The 5,000-nt window shown below is 56.0% G+C and overlaps 2 non-coding genes across 2 annotated transcripts; both read right to left on the reverse strand.

Annotated features, from left to right (window-relative positions):
* Window positions 1–330: 330 nt before the first annotated feature.
* Window positions 331–485, reverse strand: LOC126434129 (5.8S ribosomal RNA). The gene has a single exon (XR_007578993.1). It is a non-coding gene; the product is annotated as a 5.8S ribosomal RNA (ribosomal RNA).
* Window positions 486–836: 351 nt separating this feature from the next.
* On the reverse strand, window positions 837–2,749 carry LOC126434154 (small subunit ribosomal RNA). The gene has a single exon (XR_007579016.1). It is a non-coding gene; the product is annotated as a small subunit ribosomal RNA (ribosomal RNA).
* Between the last annotated feature and the right edge of the window lie 2,251 nt (window positions 2,750–5,000).

Raw genomic sequence — 5,000 nt, forward strand, 5'->3', positions numbered from 1 at the left:
ACGACAGGCGGCAGCCTGCGGGGTTCGGTGCTGGACTCTTCCCTGTTCGCTCGCCGCTACTGGGGGAATCCTTGTTAGTTTCTTTTCCTCCGCTTAGTAATATGCTTAAATTCAGCGGGTAGTCTCGCCTGCTCTGAGGTCGTTGTACGAGGTGTCGCACGCCACACCGCCAGCCGGCTGTGCACGCTACCGAGTAAGTACCGGTATGCGAACCGCCAGGCGACGGGCGCGCATCGCACGTTTCAGGAGGCGCGGCCGGCCCCACAGGCGGCCGCGACGCTCCCAGGTCTGCGAAGCGGGGCAAACGCCGCGCGCTTCAGTATACGTAGCCGACCCTCAGCCAGACGTGGCCCGGGAACGGAATCCATGGACCGCAATGTGCGTTCGAAACGTCGATGTTCATGTGTCCTGCAGTTCACATGTCGACGCGCAATTTGCTGCGTTCTTCATCGACCCACGAGCCGAGTGATCCACCGTCCTGGGTGATCTTTTCTTAGTTTCCACTGTCTCTTTCAAGACAGTTGCATAGGCGGGACGTAGGCGTGTGGCGGCCCCTGTTCAAGCGTTCTGTGTCCAACGGCCTCACGGCCGATGGGCGTCGTACGGCTCCACACCGGAGCGGACAGGCAGTCGGGCGAAAGTCATTCAAAACCGGCGCCAGGCGCCAGGTGCCGCAGGCCAGCCGCTCCAGCGCTTCAGCGCTCGTACCACACAACATTGGCGTTAGTTTTGAGAAGCACGCGTGGTTCCGCACGCGGCGCACGGCTACTGCGAGCCGTACAGGTAGCGTGTTGCGCGACACGACACGCACATCGAAAGACATGCAGTCTAGTCGGTAATGATCCTTCCGCAGGTTCACCTACGGAAACCTTGTTACGACTTTTACTTCCTCTAAATGATCAAGTTTGGTCATCTTTCCGGTAGCATCGGCAACGACAGAGTCAATGCCGCGTACCAGTCCGAAGACCTCACTAAATCATTCAATCGGTAGTAGCGACGGGCGGTGTGTACAAAGGGCAGGGACGTAATCAACGCGAGCTTATGACTCGCGCTTACTGGGAATTCCTCGTTCATGGGGAACAATTGCAAGCCCCAATCCCTAGCACGAAGGAGGTTCAGCGGGTTACCCCGACCTTTCGGCCTAGGAAGACACGCTGATTCCTTCAGTGTAGCGCGCGTGCGGCCCAGAACATCTAAGGGCATCACAGACCTGTTATTGCTCAATCTCGTGCGGCTAGAAGCCGCCTGTCCCTCTAAGAAGAAAAGTAATCGCTGACAGCACGAAGGATGTCACGCGACTAGTTAGCAGGCTAGAGTCTCGTTCGTTATCGGAATTAACCAGACAAATCGCTCCACCAACTAAGAACGGCCATGCACCACCACCCACCGAATCAAGAAAGAGCTATCAATCTGTCAATCCTTCCGGTGTCCGGGCCTGGTGAGGTTTCCCGTGTTGAGTCAAATTAAGCCGCAGGCTCCACTCCTGGTGGTGCCCTTCCGTCAATTCCTTTAAGTTTCAGCTTTGCAACCATACTTCCCCCCGGAACCCAAAAGCTTTGGTTTCCCGGAGGCTGCCCGCCGAGTCATCGGAGGAACTGCGGCGGATCGCTGGCTGGCATCGTTTATGGTTAGAACTAGGGCGGTATCTGATCGCCTTCGAACCTCTAACTTTCGTTTCTTGATTAATGAAAACATACTTGGCAAATGCTTTCGCTTCTGTTCGTCTTGCGACGATCCAAGAATTTCACCTCTAACGTCGCAATACGAATGCCCCCGCCTGTCCCTATTAATCATTACCTCGGGTTCCGAAAACCAACAAAATAGAACCGAGGTCCTATTCCATTATTCCATGCACACAGTATTCAGGCGGGCTTGCCTGCTTTAAGCACTCTAATTTGTTCAAAGTAAACGTGCCGGCCCACCGAGACACTCACTCAAGAGCACCCTGGTAGGATTGCAACGGGGTCCGCCTCGGGACGCACGAGCACGCACGAGGCGCGTCGCACGCCTTCGGCTCGCCCCACCGGCAGGACGTCCCCACGATACATGCCAGTTAAACACCGACGGGCGGTGAACCAACAGCGTGGGACACAAATCCAACTACGAGCTTTTTAACCGCAACAACTTTAATATACGCTATTGGAGCTGGAATTACCGCGGCTGCTGGCACCAGACTTGCCCTCCAATAGATACTCGTTAAAGGATTTAAAGTGTACTCATTCCGATTACGGGGCCTCGGATGAGTCCCGTATCGTTATTTTTCGTCACTACCTCCCCGTGCCGGGAGTGGGTAATTTGCGCGCCTGCTGCCTTCCTTGGATGTGGTAGCCGTTTCTCAGGCTCCCTCTCCGGAATCGAACCCTGATTCCCCGTTACCCGTTACAACCATGGTAGGCGCAGAACCTACCATCGACAGTTGATAAGGCAGACATTTGAAAGATGCGTCGCCGGTACGAGGACCGTGCGATCAGCCCAAAGTTATTCAGAGTCACCAAGGCAAACGGACCGGACGAGCCGACCGATTGGTTTTGATCTAATAAAAGCGTCCCTTCCATCTCTGGTCGGGACTCTGTTTGCATGTATTAGCTCTAGAATTACCACAGTTATCCAAGTAACGTGGGTACGATCTAAGGAACCATAACTGATTTAATGAGCCATTCGCGGTTTCACCTTAATGCGGCTTGTACTGAGACATGCATGGCTTAATCTTTGAGACAAGCATATGACTACTGGCAGGATCAACCAGGGAGCTGCGTCAACTAGAGCTGAGCAGCCGGCCGCCCGGGAGTGTGTCCCGGGGGGCCCGCGCGAACACGCAAGCGTCCGCTCAATTATTCTGCAAACAGGAGGAGGCTGCGCTCCCCTGCACCATACACCTCGAAACCCTCTCAGGTCCCGGCGGCGCGCAGCGCCGTCCTAAGTACTTGGTCGGGTTCGAGAGAGGCGCAATCGCCCGGAGTTTGGCGAGTAGACGCTTTAGGTGCGACCACCCGTGCTCCCAACTGAGCTTGCCGCTGCCGACAGAGGCCCGGGAGCGTGCTGTCGTGGCATTGCCGGCGGGAGACAACACGCGCCACCTACGGTGACCGGCAGCTCCAACGCCAGCGCCACAGAAGGACAAAAGCCCCACTTGGGTGCCGAAGCGAACTCTCCCAGCACAGCGCACGCGCCAACACGTCCGCACAGCTGCGATACAAACCACCTGCGAGAACCGCAGAGGCGACCGAGCAGCAGACGGCGTCGCGGCGCCGAGCGCCGGGCGGCGGCGCATCCTCAGCGCACACAGTCCTCAATCGGACCAGCACACTGCAGATGTCCACCGCGCTTCGCACCGGGCCCGCGAGGACCTACTTTGGGCCGCACGGCGCCGCGTGCAGGGTGCGCCGGCGCGCAGCTGCGCCGCCTGCCGCCTCCGTCGGCCGGCGCGCCTGCCAGTGGCCGCCCCCACCAGCCGGCTGTAGCGCGTGCGCCCACGCACCGCGCGGCCAGCACGCCGGGCGGCCCCCCCCTCACCGGCCGGGGCCGGTCCCACCCAGCCACCGCCCGCGTATCGCTTCACACCCACATGCCATTCACGTTCGTGGGCATGGTGGGGTATCGCTGAAACAACCGGTTGGTAGCTCAACCGATCGTCGCCATCACTGATTCACCTCTAGCGAGAACAACCGCACCACAACGGTTTACCAGTTGTTCATTTGCGTAACGTCACCAGCAAACGTAGGCGTCCATCGCCATTTGCAAATTCAACGATTGTTGCATGCCTGTGTCAGGTGTCACGACACACTATGTCTGCCCACATACACGCAACAACATGTGCACGCTTCGCAAACACGTGGAAGGTGGCCCCCGTACGTATGCGATGTCCATTGCGCAAACGACTGTCAACCGGCCTCTGTCGCATGTCGCAGATGTGGAACGCAGTGCACCATGCTATCACGGTGTGTGAGAAGAGACGACAACGTCTGACAACACGCGCCACTACATCAACAGACGGCTCATGCTGATCGCCATCCAGGGCATACCACACTGCACTCCAGCTCTTATAGGGAGACGACACGTAGCTGCGTGCACAACATTTGGACCGCATGGTTCGCCGTTGTTGGCGCAGTCGTTGTACGGTCACATGTACCACGATGTATCATTCAGTACATGAGGACCAATGTGCAGTACAGTGTGTGATTTGGAGGTACAACATCAGCGGACAGTTGACACAGGCCGTACCACAGCGTAGGCGCAGTGCTTCGCCATGCGAATGCCAATGAACAACTGCGAAGGGCATTGAGCATGTACGTCCTGCTGCCATCCACATTACAGTGTATCGCTGCAAGGTGTTTAACATGAAGCGATACACTGGGGACCGGGGCAGTGCGAGTAGCAAACTATATTGCGGGGGTTGCAGTTAGGCAACACTACACTAATTTACCGCGTCGTATGACAATTACAGAGCAGGTTAAGGCCCAACGTGTGTTGGGTTAAGGCCCAACGTGTGTTGGGTTAAGGCCCAACGTGTGTTGGGTTAAGGCCCAACGTGTGTTGGGTTAAGGCCCCAACGTGTGTTGGGTTAAGGCCCAACGTGTGTTGGGTTAAGGCCAACGTGTGTTGGGTTAAGGCCCAACGTGTGTTGGGTTAAGGCCCAACGTGTGTTGGGTTACAGCACAATATGGGTTACGTTAAGGGGCAATGTGGGTTACGTTAAGGGGGCAATGTGGGTTACGTTAAGGCGCAATATAGGTTACGTTAAGGCGCAATATAGGTTACGTTAAGGGCGCAATATAGGTTACGTTAAGGCGCAATATAGGTTACGTTAAGGCGCAATATAGGTTACGTTAAGGCGCAATATAGGTTACGTTAAGGCGCAATATAGGTTACGTTAAGGCGCAATATAGGTTACGTTAAGGCGCAATATAGGTTACGTTAAGGCGCAATATAGGTTACGTTAAGGCGCAATATAGGTTACGTTAAGGCGCAATATAGGTTACGTTAAGGCGCAATATAGGTTA

This window comes from Schistocerca serialis, unplaced genomic scaffold, assembly GCF_023864345.2.
Source record: "Schistocerca serialis cubense isolate TAMUIC-IGC-003099 unplaced genomic scaffold, iqSchSeri2.2 HiC_scaffold_1182, whole genome shotgun sequence".
Classification (NCBI taxonomy): domain Eukaryota; kingdom Metazoa; phylum Arthropoda; class Insecta; order Orthoptera; family Acrididae; genus Schistocerca; species Schistocerca serialis.